The 22,198-nt window shown below is 48.0% G+C and overlaps 1 long non-coding RNA gene across 1 annotated transcript; it reads right to left on the reverse strand.

The window, feature by feature from the left end:
* Positions 1–375: 375 nt before the first annotated feature.
* Positions 376–21,425, reverse strand: LOC149851906 (uncharacterized). The gene is made up of 3 exons (XR_016439500.1): positions 21,268–21,425; positions 998–1,123; positions 376–502 (listed from the first exon to the last, which is right to left on the reverse strand). It is a non-coding gene; the product is annotated as an uncharacterized LOC149851906 (long non-coding RNA).
* Positions 21,426–22,198: the final 773 nt, after the last annotated feature.

The raw sequence follows: 22,198 nt of genomic DNA on the forward strand, positions 1-22,198 counted from the left end.
GAGCCTCCTCTCCCTCCCAACCTATATAGCCCCTGTGACTTCATTCACCTGGTCCAGTGGAGGTCAGCCCCAGTTGGCTGTCAGCCAACCAATTTGAAATACGTCACCTGTTACCAGGCAGATTCCAGGTCCCCAGGTAGAAACCCCCCACCTAGGTAACTGATGCAAGTCAGTAGGCAGAGGGAGCAGGTTTCCCCCCTCCCTCAGGAATGCAGCCAGTTCAAGTTACCTAAAGAGACCGGCCAGGGTGTGGTCCCCTCCGTGCTGACCCACCCTAATCAAATGGTTGCTGCTCAGAGATTTTAGTCACAGTGTCACAGGGCAGAGATTCTGGGGAGAAACAAGGTGGCTTTCTGCCACAGCGCCACAGCAGTTACATAACCATTGGCACAGCTGTAGTACACTGATGAGCCTATCTGTGCTGGAAAGGCTCGTTCTCTGTTGCTTTGATAATAGCCACTTAATTCGATATTTTCTACCTGTGGGTAGTCACAAGGTTGCACTGGAAAAAATGGAGGTTTAAAATAAACTATTATGAGATACATGAAAGAAACTGAAATAATTATGTTGCAAATTTTCACAAGTCTTTTTTTCTCCCCAGTTTTACACTTTATAAGTTGGAAGCTGCATTAACCAAATTAAGGAGTTTGGGGACACATCTACATGTGCCATTAGGAGGCAGCAGGAAATTGCAAAGGTTATTGCTCCACAATTTATTGCTCCTCAGACCTCCAATGCCTGCTTGTCATCTAGCCACATGGAGGAGTGCAAAGCTCTGGGCATCTTCAGCAGCCGAAGTATGGGGAGGAGTGAACACAGTGCACCTAGGCACCTGCCTCATACTCTCACTGAACATTTGGTGAAAGTTGCTGGGCAGAGAGAAGTGGAGGGGTAGGGAAGTGGGGTGATGGCCAGTGCCCATGGCAGCCCATGTTTGCATGAAACTGGGCCCATTGCTTGTGGTCAAATGGGGGAGAGTGTGGTATATGGAATGTACCTTTAAGGGGCCAGCAGTGGGAGGACTCAGACTTTCCCACTGGTGCCCTGTGGGTGTGGTTTGTGGTGGTGAGTAGTTGTAGTTCTCCCTGCAAGCTGTGAGCATGCGACTTGCTGAATCCTGCTCCTAATAAAGATAAAACTGTTTACCACCCCACCGATCTCTGCCCAAAATGTGACTCAAGGACAGAACCCCAAAGGTTTGGAGGTCTCAGTGTGTACCCCATCCCTAGAGCCCAGTGGCATAAAGTAAACAGGATAGAGAGTAGGTGGAAACTTGCTCATCTGTGACATCATCTGCCCTTTCCATGGCAATAGCCACCCTTGTCAAAAAAGAACTTCATGACTCCACAGCAGTACCAGCAAGGGCTTGCTTGACTCCCTTGCAAATGGGTAGAGGCTTGAGTCTGGAGGGCCAATTCCTGGATCCTCCCTGAGCACCTCTCTTGTACCCATGACATTTCTAGGAATTGGTAATCCAGAGCCACGGAAGTCTGCTTAAGAGTTCTCAGCAGCTCCTCTGACTGGTACTGCTTGTGCCCATACACAGAAATCCAACTTTTGGTGGGGTTCTCCCTACAGTGAAGGAGATAGCTAGTGTCCTAAAAGGTGACACCCCAAAAGATGACAGCGTTCCCTGCTAACAAACCTCTCCTCTCCTGGGACCCACACAGCAGGATATGGGTCTGACACTGATGATATCCACACTGGGGAGCTGGAATGCAGGGCCTTATATGCACATAAATAAAAGCCTGTGATTGTACATCTTTGTATGTTTGTGCACTGGAAATTTGTTTCAGGGATTGGATCCCACTCTGCTGAGCCTGTCCCAAGGCATGCCGAATTCACCCAGAAGTCAAGCAGAGCTGCAAGTAGGCTGAAATACACTGACTTACCCTAGCGCATGCAGGGCATCCACAGAGGAGGAGGCAGAATGGGCTACAAGTAGTCATTAGTATGTGGCCCAGTTGCAGAGTAGGGCTGTGAATTGCATTTCCACCCCGTGATTTACATGACCTGTTTAACCCTTGAATAAGGAACTGAGAACCCTGTCTCAGCCCTTGAGAAACTTAGGTAGGACTTACCTGCCTTAGCCATCAACCTAGAGATGTGAAGGCCCAGGAAAAAACAGAATCATTCCGAAAAAACATGGTTTTTTCCTATTTTTTTCTGAGGACTTTAGGTGGGGGGTCAAACAATTAGAAAAATTTAAAATGTTTGGAAAATTAAAAAAAATCCTCTTATGAGATATTTTCTTTTAAAATGATGAAAAAATGTTTAAGGCATATATTGCTATGCTTTACTCCCCCAAAATGTTTTCTAATAACTATGTAATAGGAAGACTTTGATGTAAGATTACCTACAGTATCAGATCATTACAATTCCTGTGCACCAAGGACAAGCAGTACAGTACAACTCTCAAATGCAAGAGCAAAATGCATTTCTGTCCCTGGCGTCACTGCCATTTTCACAAGAGAAGAAAGAAGGATTCAGTTTCTTCTTTGCTTATGGACTTCCTCTATTGTTGACTTTTGATTTAGAGGTTGGTGGATCTGCTCCTGTCCTCCTGACTAGGCCTCAAAGGACTGGGAGTGGACACTGGCAGCAGCATCCATTCATTCCTGTAGAGATTGGAAACGGGGAGCTTATTGCCCTGCTTGCTCAAAAGCCTCAGGAGAGGAGACAGAGCAAGTCTAAAGTTTTTGGAGTGGGAAGGAGCTTGCCTCCTCTTGGCCCTGTGACCTTGAGATCCACAGAAGTACATGTTAGAATTGCACAGCTTGACTTGCTCTTGATAAGGGAAGCACGCTTCCCCCTCCTGCTTCGACTTTTCGCATATCAACTACTAAACTAGTTCAAGCTGGAATTTAACTGCATAGCCTAAGGGAGTAAACTCTTGATGAACTCTTGCAAACTGCAGTAGTACTGAGCATGCTTAATTAGCTGTTGCATATTTACCTCTCCGCCCCGCCTACTCAAATAATTAATTATACTATACATGCAATGTATGTAACGATGTAATTACATGTATGTTTATATGATACGGGAGTAAGTTGCAGGAACTTCTGTATCTACGCACGCGTCAAGGAAATTTGAGAGAGATAAAAGCCGCTTGCAAACACAATTAGGGGTCGGAGTTGATCTGAGCGCAGAGCTCCGCTCTGGCCTTGCTTGCAAGCAAATAAATCCTTTGTGCCAACTAATGTCTGTGTGTCTGTGATCTCTGCGTGCCTCCAGAGAATGAACCGCAGCTTGTTCAACAATTTGGCGAGCCAGGCAGGAGCCTCCTGGACCACCCTGGGACCCAGTGACAAGATCGTCCCTGCCGCCACGGGGAGTGCGCACCGAGCCGCCTTTTTGGGCTCGCCCGGGGGTTTGAGACATGAGTCAGGGTACCCGGGAGGTTAAAGGCTACCTGTGTATAATTCTCGGTTTCTGAGGACGCCAGACACACATTCCGGCATTCCAATCGAGATCTCTAGGATACTTGAGTGAGTATACGAATTCCCTTGCCCAATTTGGTTTTTGGATCTGGGGACAAAAGAGACTTGTTCGATTTAGTTTTGTTCCGGGGATTCTTTTGGCCCGGTATTTGGTGTACGTGGGACGCACTTTTGCGGACAGTCTTTGGCTCGGATCTTTTGGTGCATGCTTTCTGGTATTTAGTGTGCGTTGAATGCACTTTTGTGGGCATTAAAATGGGGGCGGGTAGCTCCTATGTAGAAAACTCAAGTATTCCTCTGGGTTGTGTTTTACGGAACTTTAGGAAATTTACAAAGCAGGCGGCTTATGGGATAAAGATGAAAAAGGATGATTTAGTTAAGTTTTGTCAACTTGAGTGGCCAACATTCGGGGTCCACTGGACCCCGAAAGGATCCTTTGTAGTAAAAGAAGTGACAGCCGTCCATGGGGTAGTTATGCAAGAGAGACACTGAGATCAGTTCCCTTACATAGACTGTTGGTTAGGAGTGGCCCAAGATCAGCCACCTTGGATTAAGAAATGCTTAGTAAAATCTCACGTGATAGTTGTTAAAGGAAAGACCCAAGGAGGACCGCCTGTACTCCCCGAGTCTAATGAGGGAGGGGGGGATCCTGAATTAGCCGGGTATCGGGCTCGTTCTCCGGTCACTCCGACAGGTAGCGAGGATGAATCAGACACCTCCCCAGGACCCAGTCCTTCTGCACCACCACTCCCTCCCTCAGGGAAACCACCAGCGTCTCAAAATATACCTAATGATTCAGAGCGAGTGCCTCAGCCAAGTGCCCCATCTGAATCGGGGAATAAGGGCTATAATTTGCGCAATATTGTAGAATCATGGCCGATGCTGAACTGCCCGATGCGAGAGGTTATCGGAGAGAGGGGTGATGCAACTTTTGTCTACACCCCATTTAGTACCTCAGACCTATTCAATTGGAAGAATCAGAGCCCCTCTTTTCATGAAGACCCTGAAAAGATGAGGGACTTCTTACGATCCATTGGGCAAACCCATCGACCCACTTGAGCTGATGTCCAGATGATGCTCCAGACCCTCCTGACCCCTGAGGAGAGGAGATTAGTACTGGGGAGAGCAGAGCACATTGCAGCAGCCAGGTTAGAAGCGGAGGGAGCTGCCGGTCATGCCTTGCGTGATACCTGCCCTGTTGAGGAACTGAGATGAGATAATCATACTGCAGCAGGAAGAGAGCTGAGTGCACAGTATCTGGGGATTATAGTGGAAGCAATGGGAAAGGCAGTGCCCCGGGTCACTAATCTGTCTAAATTGTATGAAGTGAGACAGAAAAAAGAAGAGGATCCCTTAGCCTTCCTCGGGAGGCTGTATGAGGCGTTCCGCAAGTTTTCAGACCTAGATCCAGAAGCCCCAGATAATCAACGCATGATAAATCTTATGTTTACTGGTCAATCTGCTGCTGATATTCTTAAGAAGCTACAGAAACCTGAGGGAGGTCCTGGGAAACTGATTTCAGAGCTGGTGGAAATCGCATATAAGGTATACGGGAATCGTGAGCAAGCGCAGGAGCGCAAAGAGGATAAAAAGGCTCAGCGACAGATGGCAGTGCTGGCGGCTGCTATAACTGGAGGTAACCCTGGAAAAACTGGGATACAGAAAGGGAAAGGAGGAAGAGTGGGAGCAGACGTTTGTGCTTACTGTAGGACACTGGAAGAGGGAATGCCCAAAGTTGAAGGAGAAGAGAGAGGGTGAACCAAGGGGTTACCTCATGCGGGCAGAGGAAAAGGGTGAAGACACAGAATGAAGGGGACAGGGATCTAAGACCACTACCCTTCGGGTTGGAGCCCGAGAAGACCCCATGGTAACTATTAGGGTTGGTGGCAGAGACTTTGAAGCCTTGGTTGATACTGGGGCTACATTTTCAATGATTCCAGAAAACCCACCCTGTGCAGGAACTAGCAAACAGCATGTTCTTGGGGAAGGGATTGAGGGAACGCAATCCCGACTCTCCGTTTGTAAGCCACTCCTCACCAAAGTGGGAGACCATTTGCTTGAGCACTCCTTTGTATATTCCCCAAGTTGCCCGGTTGCGCTATTTGGACGAGACCTACTCACAAAACTGCAAGCTGAGATATTTTTCAGAGACGACCAGATGGTGGTCCAGTTACCTGTCAAGCAGAGCTCGAACTATCAGATGACTCTCCTGGAGGACTGACGCCCTGTAGTAAGTTCTGAAGATCACATGACTGGAGTAGACCCTTCGGTATGGGCTGATGGAACCCCTGCGCGAGCTAAGTCGGTCTCCCCGGTAAGGATCATACTCAAGGATGGGGAGGGCCCGTTTGGGTAAAGCAGTATCCACTCAGCCGAGCGGCCAGGGTTGAACTCAAGCCGTTAATAGAGAAATACAAGAAGTACGGATGGCTAGTGGAAGGGTCCTCACCATATAATACCCCCATTCTTGGAGTGCCAAAGGCAGATGGGGTCTCATACAGACTGGTCCAAGACCTGCGAGCAGTAAATAAGAAGGTTCTTTCAGACCACCCTGTAGTCCCGAACCCACACACGATTTTGACACAAGTACTGGGGGGAGCTGAAATATTCTCAGTGCTAGATTTGAAAGATGCTTTCTTCTCCATTCCCCTTTACCAAGAGAGCCAAAAATTGTTCGCTTTTGAATGGGAGGACCCAGATACTTTCCATAAAGCCCAGCTCATGTGGACGGTTCTCCCACAAGGATTCATAGCAGCCCCCCATATTTTCAGACTTGCCCTTCAGAAGGACTTGGAGGAGTGGAAGGGATCACACCCCGCAGTGACTCCCCTCCAGTATGTGGATGACCTGCTGGTTGCAAGCCCAAATTTGCAACTCTGCGAGGAAGTCACCAGATCACTGCTAAACACTCTAGAAAAAAAAGATATAAGGTCTCTAGAGAGAAAGCCCAAATATGTCAGCCTCAAGTTACATTTTTGGGATATAAGCTCTCAAAGGGAGTCAGAGCCCTGAGTGTGGACCGCATACAGGCAATCCAAGGTCTAGCCTCACCTAAGTCAGTCAAGGAGCTGCGGGCATTCCTAGGGCTAACTGGGTTCTGTCGACTATGGATACCAGATTATGCTGGAAAGGCTTAGACCACTGTATGACTCCCTGACTAAGGAGAGTCTCACTGAATGGAAGTGGACTAAAGAAATGCAGCACACCTTTGATTTGTTTAAGGCAACATTAACCCACCCCCCTGCCCTGGCCATCTCAAATGATAAAAAGCCATATCGACTGTATGTTCATGAGAATCGAGGGGTTGCATCCGGGGTGCTGACGCAACCATCAGGCCCAACTTGGAGACCCATGGGATATTACTCAAAGGTTCTAGATCCAGTTGCGCTCGGGTGGCCAGCCTGCCTTCGGGCTGTGGCAGACACAGCAGTGGTTGTTGAAGAAGCCCAGAAGATAGTCATGGGTGCAGACATGGAAATACACACCCCACATGGAGTTCCCCAGATTCTAGGGACTGAGGGGGGAAAGTTTCTCAACAATCACGATATGAGATATTTTTGCTCTCTAATCCAGGACTTACTTTCAAACATACCACAGCCTTGAACCCTGCAACCTTGCTGCTGGGACAAGGGAGACCAATGCATGACTGCCTAGAGGTCCTGAATCAGACCACACAGGTGCGACCTGATCTTGCTGAGGACCCAATTGAGAACCCAGATGCTGAATATTTCATAGACGGCTACAGCTCTGTCATCGATGGAAAAAGATGAACAGGATGGGCAGCGGTAACCTTGGATGAGGTAGTATGGAGGGAGAGTCATGATACCTAGGCCATTGCTTCGGGAGGTGCTGCACCAGCTCCATGCAAGTACCCATATAGGAGGCTTGGCTACGGGTAATCTAGTGGTCTGCCAAGCAGTAGCCCCAGGGCTATATGTAGAAGCTCAGCGTATTGCTACCAGGTGTATCGCATGTCAGAAAGTAAACCCTCGAACGAAACCTCCTGTGCCAATGGGAAGTAGACCCTGGGTGGCATACCCTGGACAAGCATGGCAGATTGATTTTGCCCATGATCCAGACATCATAAATTTTTACTTGTCATGGTAGACCAGCTCTCCGGTTGGGTCGAGGCACGGCCCACCAGGACTGCCACTGCGGCTACAGTAGTGAAGTATCTGTTGCAGGAGATCATTCCCTGGTATTCTCTGCCCGACTCCATCAAGTCGGATCAAGGACAACTCTTTGTAGGAAAGGTAGTTCAAGAAGTCGCACAAGCCCTCAAGATCACTTGGAAACTACACACACCATGGAAACCACAGAGTTCAGAAGAAGTGGAACGCATGAATAAGACCTTAAAAACTCTACTCACCAAGATCTGTATTGAAGCACACCTTAAGTGGCCTCAGGCATTGCCGCTAGCTCTTACTTGCATTCGAAACACTCCCCGACGAGGCATCAAATTAACCCCATATGAAATTATGTTTGGCATGCCTCCTCGGGTCTTACCTCCTGGGATGCGAGAAAACGTAACTTTTAAATTAGATAATAGCGAGCTTCACATGTACGTTATTGCTTTGCAGTCTGTCTTGTCTTCTCTTCACAGGTATGCAGCCTCCTTTCAACGTCTGCCTTTAGACGTTCAGGTACATGAATTCCACCCGGGAGACTGGGTTTTGGTGCAGCGGTGGAAAAAGGAACCTTTGACTGAGCGGTGGAGTGGCCCTTTCCAGGTACTTTTAACAACCCACACCGCTGTAAAGATTGCCGGCCATGACCGTTGGATACACCATAGCCGTGTGAAATGACATCCACGAGCGTCAGAAGACACCAGCTCCCAGGACGAGCTCACTCCGGAGGCTGAGCCGTCCTCGGAACAAGAAGCCAGCAGGTGAAGCTGTGAAACTACTGGTGACCTCCAAGTGCGCCTGAGGCGGCTTAGTCAGAGTCCAGAAAATCAGATAAGGAAATAACAAAAGAAGAGGTTAGGCTGTATTCGATCTCAAGAGAGAGAGAATATGGCAAGAGTCTTAATATGCCTTGTTGTTATCTATGTAGTAAAGGAGGCAGGATCGAGCAGCCCTAGCCGTCACTCTATATCCCCGTCCCCCTCAATTGCTCCCCCAGAAGCAAATTTATATGTTGACATGATGGAAAGAATTGCAGGTACCTTCAATCTCACCAACTGCTGGGCCTATGGGGGACTCCAGAAGGTCGGAGGACGGTAGCCTTGGAGGGCTTTTCCTCTGGCCCCAAAGTGGCTAGTGAGTAGTAAGGGAGATGTTAGAAATACTAGTCAGGAATGGGATGAAAACCATAGCTGGGACCTTTCCCAGGTAGCACTGGGGGAATATTGCATCAGTAATAATGGTACAAGAAAGAGTTTAGGACATAGCCATTGTGCATGGACCTTGAAGGTGCAGTGGATGAACCTTACAAAATCAGAACAGAATTCTTATCCTAACAGCTCAGGCTATGATCGGCTAGTGTGGCAGCACCCTAATGGAACAACTGCGTGGTTTAATAAGTTCTGGAGTGCCACAAATCAAAGTAGTAATTTCACAGATTGTACAAACAATACCCAGGATGGGCGAAAACCTCACAGCTGCTAGTCCTTTAGGTCCGGGAGGGGGCTTGGGGTTTCCTGAGATGCCCTATGGTTGGGCCCCTCCAAATGCCACTAATAGAGAAAATAGAGCTTTAAAAGGACATTATTGGATTTGCGGACGACGGGCCTATACAATACTACCACAAGGGTGGGTAGGAACCTGCTACATTGGGGTGATTATACCAGCTTTCTTTTTATTGCTGTTTGAGGTTGGAAATAAGTTGGGGATCTCTTTGTATGATGATTGGAAAAGGAACAAGAAAAATATTGATGTAAATTTAACACAGGGTGGCTCCCAAAAGTGGAAAGAGGATGAATGGCCCCCTCAAAGGATTATTGAGTATTATGGACTGGCCACATGGGCCAATGATAGAAGTTGGGGATACCGAACAGCAATATACAGGTTAAATAGAATTATCAGGTTGCAGGCAGTTTTAAAAATAATTACTAACCAAACTGCCACTGCTCTCGAGTTACTGGCCAGACAGAGTTCTCAGATGAGAAAAGCCATATACCAAAATCGAATAGCCTTAAACTATTTACTCGCAGAGGATGGCGGAGTCTGCAGAAAGTTCAACCTTTCTAATTGTTGTCTCCAAATAAATGATAACAGAAAAGCAGATTAGAGATTGCCAAAGAAATTTAAAAAAAAATAGCCCATGTACGAATACAAACATGGAAAAACACATGAGACGGGGACTGGTGGTCTAATCTGCTTAGGGGAGCCTGGTAGAAGAAAGTAGAGTTTGTATTTCTGTGTGCTCTGGCTGGGTTGATTTTTATTCCTTGCCTTATTCCCTGGTTCATAAGATTGATAACGACCACAGTTGAAGGAATGCGAGTTGCGACAGTCCCCCTCAAAGCGCAGACTGCAGCAAAAGTTATGGTTCTTAGAAAGATTCCTCGCAATTATCTTAATCTGTCTAAATAGGAATGGGAAGCAGAAAGCATCTTGAGGGGGGAATATTGTTAGAATTGCACAGTTTGACTTGCTCTTGATAAGGGAAGCACGCTTCCCCCTCCTTCTTCGACTTTTCGCATATCAACTACTAAACTAGTTCAAGCTGGAATTTAACTGCATAGCCTAAGGGAGTAAACTCTTGATGAACTCTTGCAAACTGCAGTAGTACTGAGCATGCTTAATTAGCTGTTGCATATTTACCTCTCCGCCCCGCCTACTCAAATAATTAATTATACTATACATGCAATGTATGTAACGATGTAATTACATGTATGTTTATATGATACGGGAGTAAGTTGCAGGAACTTCTGTATCTACGCACGCGTCAAGGAAATTTGAGAGAGATAAAAGCCGCTTGCAAACACAATTAGGGGTCAGAGTTGATCTGAGCGCAGAGCTCCGCTCTGGCCTTGCTTGCAAGCAAATAAATCCTTTCTGCCGACTAATGTCTGTGTGTCTATGATCTCTGCGTGCCTCCAGAGAACGAGCCGCAGCTTGTGCAACATACAGAAGCAGCACAAAGGAGCTGAAAGAAAGTATACTTCTTTATTGAAAGGGAAGAGTTTAAATTTCTCTGAATTCAGTATATTAAACTATATTTTAGCTGCATTCGTATATTTTCATAGGCTGTGTAATTCAGACTTGAATTTCTACTAGTCTGACTCCCAAGTCATTCTTGAGCTGTTATCACCCCCAATTTCCTGGGCTTCTGAACACACCACCAGGCACCCTGTACCTCAGAGCTGCTAAAACGTTTTGCCAGTTGGTGGCAGGTTGTCCGTTTCCATCTACTCAATGAAGGGCTTGTCCAAACTGTTCCCATCTTGTGTGTCCTGGGTCCATGTTTGGGTCATGGTTTGGGTCAGTTTTGGAACCTAGCTGGGGAACAAGTCCACAAAAAATATATCCTCATGCTCCGCCATGGCCATTTCCTTCATGTTCAAAGGCATGCTCATTGTTGTTGTCACTGCTGTCTCACTGCTTTGGGCCCAAGAGTGTGCACTGCACAGTGTGATGGAGAGCAACAGTATGGGATGTCTCAAGTATCCCTTACAGATGAACATGGTAGCAGAACATGGATCCCATTCTACCCAAGTCCTTGTTGGTGCTTGTGCCCCAAATATACTGCAACTTCTGGCCCTTAATCTTAGTGCAGACTCACAGCCAGACCCACTGTAGCCCCCAAGCCACTATCTGGACTCTAATGTCTTCATGAACCACATGGTGTGTTGGTTACCTCCATGCCCTTAGTGGTAATGGTCATGATTCTTTCCTCAGCCCAGATCACAATGAGGTCCAACATGTTCATTTCAAGGGCCAACGGATAACATCCAAGGAAAATATTTTCTGGATCATTTCAGTTTACAAAGCTGGGTGACCATTCTTCTCACTACAGTGTTGCAGCAAACATGGTAGGCCTCAGTAAGACATAAGGATGTTAATGGGTGCTTGGGGTGATGTCATGTGGGAAAGGATCACACCAGTTGTGGACAGGTGGAGGTTTTGGCTTGGTGCTAAAACCACCACTTCAGGTGGATGGATTGATCACTCTGTTAGGGTAGCTTGTCATACATTATGCGTTAAAGTTGAACCTGCTTATATAGTGGTGAATTAGAGTGGTACTGTTTATATTCAGCCTTATTTAATCATTACTTAGGGTTTTTATAGCCTAATTAACGTCTTATTTTCTTTATCAGCTGACCTTGAGTTGTCTTTGTAGAGCTTATAGTGCTCATTATATTGTATTTTTTCTTTATCACTCTGAGTATTTCTTCTAACATTACATAGAAATGGTTTTGTTACCAGCTCAAATTAACTGAATTTGGCATAACAACCTGAATCAGAAGGATGAAATGATTGGTTATGTTAATGAAAGGTGATAAGCAGAGATCCAGGTTTTCCATAGAAAAATGGTGTAAACCATGGGTTTTCAACCTTATCAGGCTAAGTAGCCCTGGTGGCCAGACGCCAAGCAGGGGTGTAGGGGTAGCACTCAGACAGACACCAAGCCAGTGAGAAAGGGGCCAGCACATGGCCAAATGCCAAGTGGGGGGGTTAGCTTGCGGCCCAATTCCAAAAGGCGGGGGATTGGGGTGTGGCTGAACCCTGAGCGGGGAGGGGTTAGCATGTGGCCAGACATGAAGCAGAGAGACTGGAATGGCACATGGGTGGGCAGGGATCAACCATGGCCATCTCCCAGGAGCAGGGCTGGGGCAGGGCATGGAAACTTACTGGGCTGGGGTGTGGCGGTGGCAGTGGCAGCCACCACGCGTGAGCTTCCCTGCCCCACAGAGAGGCACCACTGCACACGCCCCACCCCACCCCTCCTCCTGGGAGGTGGTGGTGCTCCGTCCCTGCCCACCCATATGTAACCCCTAAGGTATGTGTACCCCTGGTTGACAATCCCAGTGTAAATCATGGATTTTGCCTTTTACTGGAGGTAAACATGGATTTCGTATTTTACTGGACAAGCCCATGGATTTTGGAGTTTTGGCATTAGCTCTGCAGGCTGGCAGAGTTGGAGGAAGGCAGTCAGGCAGTGGGTGCCATGGGGTGCTGCATGACCCCAGGCAGCCTGGAAAGCAGCTTCTGCAGGTAAGTGAGGGACTGGGGGGAGGGGGAATTGAGTCCCTGTAGGGAAGGAGGTGGGAAGGGTTCTGGGTTGAACTTGGGCTGCTGCCCAGCCAGGAGGTGCATGGGGTTTGGGGCTCAGGGCCACAATGCACAGCTGTAGGGCCCCAGCAGGGAGTGGGATGGGGCAATGGGGGTCTCATCAAGGTGGCAGGTGGGAGTTGGTTCAGCTTCCCACTGCTATGTGCACTACCAGAAGGCAGAAGGGACCCATACACCCCATATCTGTGCACAGGGCAGGGGTGGGTACAGGATGTGGGCTTGGGCTCCCACCCTGCTGCTCTAGCCTGGGGCCTCTGCAGCCCAGCAGGTGTAACCTGGCATGGCAGGGAATAGTAGATCCGTATGGAGAAGCTGCTTGTCACTGTAAGCTCCATGCTGCCCTCACGATGCACCTTCTGCATGTGTGGCTGCAGCAGGGGTGGCGGCACATGGTTCCACCCCTCAAAGCTGCTGTGCAGGTAAATTGCACATCACTGGGGAAGCATGGAGCTCACAGCAACAAGCAGCTTCTTTGCATGGCTGCACTGTTCCCTGCTGTGCCATGCCAACCTGGCTGTGGAAGCCCCTGGGTAGGGCAGCAGGGGGGAGCCCAAGCTATGTTCACCTCTGTGTGTGCATCTGTGTGTGTCTGTGTCTATGTGTCTCTGTGTGCATGAGTCTGTGGTCTGTGTTCATGGCAGGGAGAGTGCTTTTGTATCTGTGTGTCCACATGCAGAGAATGACTGAGAATAGAGTGCATGCCTGTGTGTGTGTGCATGTGTGTGGGACCATTTGACTATGGTGGGGAAGGGGGTTGGGGGGCAGGGAGCAGGGAGAGGAGGTGGGCATGTGCCCCCCCATCCCCAGCGTGGCAGGGTACACCCAGCCTCCCCTGCCAACACCTGGAGAGTAAGGGGCCCATCGCCTGCTTGCAGCCTAGCTGGAGGCAGGGAGGGGGCCTCCAATTTTGTGTTTTTCCAGGGCTCCAATACACCTTAATATGTATCTGCCTTCCCAGCCCGCTTAAAATGGTCCCTGGACACCCATGCATGGCCAACCTGTGATCTGAGGCCAGGAAGTGCACAACTCCTGGTGTAGAGCATCTTATCTCTGAAATGTTGCAAGCTCTCACAAAAGGCTCCTGTCCCTTACCTCTGCAGGACCAGCATCTGGGCACAGGAGAGAATCCACCAGCCCCACCCAGTGGTGTTGCGGTCTCTGGGTTGCTGCCACCCACCACTGGAGCCGCCCAGCAATGTACCAGTGGTGTACTAGGAACTAGACTCTCCTATTCCAGCAGCTGGTGGCAGTGGCTGAGGAGCAGGAGGTGAGGGAGCAGGCGCATGAGGAGGTTGTGGAAAATCATGATGTGAGGAGGACATAGCTGGGGCAGAGGCACAGGACCGGTCACAGAGGGACCACTGGGCCTGTATGGAGGCCTTGGATTGGGAGCACCTTGAGCAGCTTTGGCAGCAGGAGGACACCGACCACTAGGCTATGGACATCCTCCTGGCCCTGGTGCCTACATACATGTCCCCCACTGCCTAGCACCTGTCTATGGCCCCACAGGGCTCCTGGGCCCCATCTACCACCCCACAGCAAGCTCCTGCCTGGCCCTGATAGGAGATCCTTGGGCACCTCCTGCCCACCCCCTAGCCCGGCATCTATGCTGGCCTTGCCACCTCCCAATTGAGCCACAACCACTTCCCCAACACCACATGGATGAAGACCCTGCTGCACATAAGGCCACCACTGCAGGGGTCACTGTAGCCTCTGGGTCCATGGGGGAACATCTAGGAGCTGGGGTGCTGAACAACTGCCCTGGGACTCTGCCCCCTAGCTCCTTTCCCCCTGCATAGCTCCCCAACCTGGGCTTGAAGATCCAAATTATTGTATATAGTTTCCCACCTGTATATAGTTGCCCACTTGTAAGCAGGCTTTTTATTGTTGGTGGGTGGGAAGGGTGGTGGAGGGGCACTGTTGTTTGAGGGGGGAAGCAGGAGGAACGGGGGTGGGAATTGTGAGGGCAGGGGCTGGATCATCCCTGGCACAGGGAGGCAGGGTGGGAAAAGAGGGAGGTGCCATATGCTGCCCCTGTGCTGGGCATGCAGTTCCTGGGCAGAGTAGGAACCGGCCAGGGATCAGAGTTTCCAAGATGGCTGCCAAGTGCTGGCACTTAGGTCTGGCTTCAACATGTCTTCCAAGTGGTGGCAGCCATGTGGCAGAAGGCTAGGACTCCCCCCAATGGCCACAGGGGCACATGGCAGCACTGGAGGCTCTGCACATGCAGACACCTGCTAAATATCACTTAATGTGCATTACCTTAATGCACACTGAATGTATTTCCACTTATTTGTGCATGTTGATGTACCCATTGTGCATGTAATTGCAAGAGGTAATACAGTCTCACCTGTGTTTCTCAAACTGACCAAGTTAGTGAGCCCTAGTTCAAAGTAAAGAATGTGCAAGGAGTAGGGTTGCTGGATTCCTATTTCTTAAGGCTGTCATAAATGGTTCAATACCATATGACTCTTGTCCAGTTCCCAATGGCCTTTTGGGATTTACTGTGGAGATACAGTGGTCTAAAGGACAGGACTGGGGGTCAAGGACCATTTTTCCATCCTGACTCTGCCATGGATTTCTTCTATAAACTCTTGAACTTCCTGTGCCTTTTTCTCACACTGTTCATCTTACCTATTTAGATTTCATGCTCTTCGGGACAGAGATTGTTTCTTACTGTGTCAGTGCAGTACAGGGAGCTACAGTTTTTCTTGTACCTTCGGCTATACCTGGAAGACAGCACCATTAATGATTTTCACAGTCTATTTATAGGGTGCTACTTATGACTATACATTATTCTAGTAGTTGTCTATGTTTTCAGGTATAGCGCATGCCTTTATGATATTCTTTGAGACTTATTTGGACAATCTTCTACATGGGGTAGATGAAATCTATAAAGGACAATTTTCTACATGGGGTAGATGAAATCATGTTTTTCACTGGGAACAGATTGTTATTTTCATGGTATTTATAAATCTTAAAATTTAAATCAATCCCTAAGATTCTTGGAGATCTTTGAATGGTTAAACTAGCTTTATTTTTCAGAGACTCATAGATTCATAGACATTAGGGCTGGAAGGGACCTTGGGAGATCATCAAGTCCAGTCCCCTGCCCCAAGGGCAGGAAGTTAGCAAGGGTCAAAGGATCCCAGCAAGATAAGCATCCAAACACTTCTTAAAGGATTCCAGAGTAGGTGCTTGCACCAACTCTGGAGGGAGCCTATTCCAGGCCTTGCTGGCTCGGACAGTAAAGAAGTTTGTCCTTACGGTCAGCCTAAAACAATCTTGGAGGAGTTTCTGACCATTGGTCCTTGTCATCCCTTGGGGTGCTCTGTTGAGCAGACGTTCCCCCAGATCTTCATGCACACCCCTGATGTACTTATAGGCTGCCACCAGGTCACCCCTGAGCCTGGGCTTTTCCAAGCGGAAGAGTCCCATGACTCTCAGCCTGTCTTCATAAGGCCTCTTCTCCTGACCTCTGACCATGCACGTGGCTCTCCTCTGGACTCTCAAGTTTCTCCACATCCTCCTTGAATTGTGGAACCCAGAACTGGATGCAGTACTCCAGCTGTGGCCTCACCAAGGCCGAATACATTGGGAGGATATCATCCTGAGATTTACTTGAGAAGCATCTATGGATGCAAGCTAGAGTTTGGTTTGCTTTACCAGCTGCGACATCACGTTGGTGGCCCATGTTCATCTTATGGTCTCTTTTGGCCTTGGTGCTAGTGAGCATAGCACTGCCAAGCCTAGAAGTGTGATGAGGGTTTCCTGTTCCCAGGTGGAGTACCTTTCATTTGTCGGTATTGAATGTCATCAGGTTTGTATCTGCCCACTTTTTAACCCTATCCAAGTGAGCCTGGATCACCAGCCTATCCTTAGGTGTGGACTTTCTACCACTATTTGGTGTCCTCAGAAAACTTGGCCAGTCCACTTCTGACACCAGTATCCACATTGTTGATAAAGATGTTTATCAACATCTGCAGGTGCTCGATCACCCGGGCGATAGTGATCATCGCCTGCTGGAATTCACCATCCCGCGCAAGCTAGCAAAGGCCTACAGCAGGGCAGAAGCCATAGATTTCAGAAGGGCGGACTTCAATGAGCTAAGATGAATAGTCAGGGAAGCACTGAGGTCCCGGAGGGGATGGGAAGGGTGCCAGGTGTCCAAGAAGAGTGGTCATTCCTTGAGGAGACAATACTCCAAGCCCAAAGGGAGGTAATCCCAACATGGATCAAAGGGGGCAGGAGGGCGCAAAAGCCCCCATGGCTTACCAAAAGCATCGGGGAATGTCTCCTACATAAAAGGGAGGCATACACCCAATGGAAGGGAGGGGCCATCACCAGGGAAGATTATACTGTGGTTGCTTGGAGATGCAGGAGGGCAGTCAGGAAGGCCAAGGCGCAGATGGAACTGGGACTAGCTTCCCAGATCAAGGACAACAAGAAGTCCTTTTTTAAAAACATAGGGGGCAAAAAGAAGTTTCAGGGAAACGTGGGGCCCATGCAGGACACACTAGGAAATTTGGTCATCACCCCAGACGACAAAGCTAACATGTTTAACGATTTCTTTGCCTCCATTTTCCTGATCAGGGACTGGAACAGCCACCCGGCCCCCTCGGCCCCCCTTAGACCACAGGGGAGGTGCACCTAAGGCATGGTTCCCATCTTCAAAAAGGGGAGGAAGGAGGACCCAGGAAACCCTAGGCCAGTTAGTCTTACCTTGATCCTGGGCAAGATTTTTGAGGGAATTATTCTGGCACATGTCCACGAGGGTCTAGCAGGGGAGCTTATACTTAGGGGCAACCAACACGGGTTCATTAGAGGCAGATCCTGTCAGACCAATCTGGTGGCCTTCTACAACCAGGTCACCAAACCCTTAGATACAGGGGTAACAATGGACATAGTCTTCCTGGACTTCCGGAAGGCCTTTGACACTGTCTCTCCCCCCATTCTCATTAAGAAACTGGGGAGCTGTGGTGTCGACACCCACACAGTCAATTAGGTTGCCAACTGGCTGGAGGGCCGCACCCAGAGAGTGGTGGTGGATGGGTCATTTTCGACCTGGACGGATTTGGGCAGTAGGGTTACACAGGACTCAGTCCTTGGCCTCGCACTGTTCAACAACTTCATCAGTGACTTGGATGAGCGGGTTAAAAGCACCCTGTTCACATTTGCTGATGACACTAAGATGTGGGGGTATGTGGGCATGCTAGAAGGGAGGAATAGGCTGCAATCGGACCTAGACAGGTTACAGGGGTGGGCGGATGAGAATAGGATGGGATTCAACACCGACAAGTGCAAGGTGATGCATCTGGGGAGGAAGAACCAGCAGCATACCTACAGGCTGGGGAACTCCCTTCTTATTAGTACAGAGGCAGAAATGGATCTTGGAGTCATTGTTTATGCCAAGATGAATATGGGCAGGCAGTGTGGGGATGCAGTCAGGAATGCCAACCACACCTTTTCATGCATCCATAGATGCATCTCAAGCAGATCCAAGGAGGTGGTACTCCCCTCTATGCGGCACTGCTCAGGCCACAGCTGGAGTACTGCGTCCAGTTATGGGTGCCGCACGTCAAGAGGGATGTGGACAATATGGAGAGGGTCCAGAGGAGGGCCACTCACATGATCGGGGTCAGCAGGGCAGGCCCTATGAGGAGTGGCTACGAGACCTGAACCTGTTCAGCCTCCACAAGAGAAGGCTGAGGGGGGATCTAGTGGCCTGTTACAAACTAGTCAGAGGGGGCCAGCAGGCATTGGGGAAGGCCCTGTTCCCCCAAGCACTATCAGGAGTGACTAGGAATAATGGTCACAAGCTGGCAGAGGGTAGATTTAGGCTAGATACCAGGGGGCGCTACTTCACGGTCAGGGCGGCTAGAATCTGGAACCAATTTCCAAGAGAAGAGGTGCTGGCTTCTACCCTGGGGTTCTTTAAGAGGAGGCTAGATGAACACCTTGCTGGGGTCACTTGACCCCAGTACTCTCTCTAGCCATGGCAGGGGGGTGGACTTGATGATCTGCTCAGGTCCCTTCCGACCCTATAAACTATGAAACTACGTTAAACAGAACAGGACCAAAGACAGAGTCTTGGGGGACACCACTGGTCATGAAGTAACAGCATTATTCATTTCCATTAACGACTACTCTCTGAGCCTGACCTCAGAGCCAATTCCTCAGCCACTGGACTGTGGTGTAGCCAAGGCCACAGTTGGCCGATTTTTCCAACAGGTGATTGTGGGACACCAGATCCAAATCTGTTTTAAAGTCCAGATATATGACGTCAATCACTTCTCCCTTGTCCAGGTGATACGTCACCTGGTCATTGAAGGAGATGAGATTGGTCAGGCAAGACCTACCCGCAACAAACCCATGCTGGCTCTTGCTCAGGATGTTTCCATCAGCCAGCTTGTCAAGAATGGTCTCTGACGGTTTTTTCCAGAATATTTCCAGGGATTGGGGTCAAGCTGATTGGCCTGTAGTTCCCTGGATCTACTTTCCTTCCTTTCCTTAAGATGGGTACCACATTGACCTTTTTCCAATCTTCAGGTACTTCACCTGAGTTCCAGCAGTTCTTGAAAATCTTCTGGCCTATGACTGCTGCCAACTCCTTACATACTTTGGGGTGCAACCTGTCAGGACCCGCTGACTTGAAGGTGTCCAGCTTTTCAAGGTGTTCCTTTACAAGGTCTACATCAATGCTGGGTATAAATTCACCCTTACCCTGGCCGTCTTGCATCTTGTAGCTTTTGTAGCTTGTGCATGATTGTGAAGAACACCCGAGTTTTTGTAGCCTTTCTTTGAATCAGAGTGAAATGTGAAAGATTATCCAAGTAGTAATGACAGAGTTTGGAATGAGAAACTGAAGTGGAAAAGTGATGTGCCATAGGGCTGGTTAGGTGCTTCATGTGCCAGTCGACTTTTCTGTTGACATTACAGAAGTCCTCAATCAGCCACACAGGTCACCTTAAATACATGTCTTTTACATTTGGAGCGCTGCAAAATGGAATATTATGGGTTGGCATCACTTCGCATTCAGAGCATCTGAAAGCAGTACCCCCCAGCTTTACCATCAAGAAGTACCCCTCAAGAAAGAAAAAAAGAATGAGCCCAAACAGTGGCTGCTACAGCAGACCACAAAGACTGTCTTGGAAATAATACCTTTCCATATGTCAAGTGAGCACACCTGCATGTTTCTTTGCAGACGTATGTATGTACACAAACAGAAACACACAGAGACATGCACACGCACTGCAGGAGGGCAGAAGGGAAAAAATCCCTGTATTTCAACCTAGCAAACAGTTTCCTTTGAAGTGAACATCCCTAAACATGACATCCTTCATTCTTTTCTCCCCTGTGGGCCTCTACCTTACAGGTTACATATGATCCTTACCCATAATTGATTAGCTAGCTAGGCCTAAGCACCTCTCCACAACTCATTTGCTCTCAAACAGCCTCCCTTTCCCCTTTCTAAAGGGGTAGAAATGCTGGGGGAGGTGACAGAGGCCAACACAAGGGAGGGAGCAGAAAGTTAACTACAGACAGACAACAGACAAGAACAGACAACAGCAGTCTTCTCCAAAACCCACACCCTCTATGGCTGCTGTTGAAGAATAGTTACCATATAAGCCTTATAGCTTTAAGGAAACACATAAAGAAACATTAACTTGAAGGCGTCCCATTTGGTAATGTGGTTTAAAATATGCTGATTGTAAAGTGTGTCATCTACTTCTTTGTAACTAGACGTATGGTCATGCCCTAGTAAGGTAAATTTTCAATAACCGTGTAATAAGATACTTCATATTTAGTACCAGATAGAAGCATGCAGGCCTGTAAGTAGTTACTTGAGGATAATAGGGGAGTAAGAAGTAAACAGGCACGCCTCGAATTATGGTATTTCAACTTACGGTTATTAGCATGTACAGCGCTCTGCCATTTACACCCGTGCTATTACTTATGGTGCTGGACCCTCGTACTTAGGGCATGACAGCAACTCAGGCAATGCACAAACATTATGCTGTCCTGCCATAAATGCGAGGATCCAGTGCCGTACATCACACAATCTGCTTCCTGACGTGCTCTGGCACATAAGTTTCTTGACCCTGGTGAAGATGTTCCTTCACCTTCTGATTAAAGAAAATTTAAGAGCTGATTTAAATATGGTGTTTATGGTCATTTCTATAAACAGTTGGGCATCAGGCCCTTGGTCAGGAATGTAACCCCCCTTGTATAACATTGTTTCTATGGGAAAATCAGATTCGACTTGCATCTTTTCGACTTACAGCGCCTTTTCCAGGAACATAACCCACCGTAAGTGCGAGGACTGCCTGTACTGTATATAATAGTGAGGATAAACAAAGCCAGAATATCTACGGTTTCAGACAAATAACATGAGCAATAATAAGCAGCTGAGCAAGGACAAATGTATAATTGCTGTGACCCATGGTTCTTTATTATCCCTCTACTCTGAGCCCCACTCAAACTCACAGTTCACTTTTAGTTTGGATGACACTTACTTATTCCAAAGAAATGCCTTGCAATTGAACTACTCAAAATGACTGAATATTTTGATGCTTTTCATACCTTACCTTCTGCCTGGAAAGAGTAAGCCCAGAGGATCTGAATGACCACATATCTCAGAAATGTCATCCTGAGGAGTCAGAAAAGAAATCCAGCACCTGCAATGGATGACATGCAGGTCTGTTCCTCTTGGGATTCTCTTCTCAGCTGCTTTGTCAGGCAGATCTTCTTGTGCCTCCTATTGCCACAGCTTTGGCAACTGACTTTAGTCAACATCAAGGTACAGAGATAACATAGGTAAACTCCACCATGAAAGCAGTCCAAGGTATTTTATTTTTTATTAGTTTTTCATCACCTGAAAGTCCCCAATCACCATTATCTGTGAAACACTTGTACTGAGACAGACAAGAATAGTTTTTCCTGACATGGCAGGGGGTTGGACTTGCTGATCTGCTCGGGTCCCATCTGACCCTACCAACCATGAAACTATTAAACCACTTATCTCAGAGAAGTGAATCTTCTGTCAGTGTCAGAAAAAAGAGGTTTTCTTAACTCTCATTTCGCCTTCAGTACAGTAAACTCACATACCCCAGCATGGTTTTCATCTTTGCAACTGCTGTGTACTTCCCTCTTACAGACTGCAAACTTAGTGGCTTAAACATAGAGTTTCTTGTACTGTAGTCAGACAGCAAGGAACAAAAATAAGTTTCCTTGTTGGCTGCACTGTGTCCACAGTTTTCTAAGAGGTGACATCTTAGGTCATTCCTGATTCAGAAATTAGTTAAGAGTTTCAGTTGTCTTTAATAAGATGGACAATTACCCACATAGGTGGTATGTGATGAAATTCCAGTCTCCTAGTTAGGAAAATTGGATGGCACATGAAAAACACATGAAGGTCCTTCAACGAAAATTTTTAAGGTGAAACCATTCAGTCCAAGTCCCCTAGATAAGAAAGAACAATGGCTGCTGCTACACATGTGTTTAAAGTCTTTAAAAGAA

This window comes from Crocodylus siamensis, unplaced genomic scaffold (assembly GCF_052110815.1).
Source record: "Crocodylus siamensis isolate JL-2025a unplaced genomic scaffold, ASM5211081v1 HiC_scaffold_44, whole genome shotgun sequence".
NCBI lineage: Eukaryota > Metazoa > Chordata > Crocodylia > Crocodylidae > Crocodylus > Crocodylus siamensis.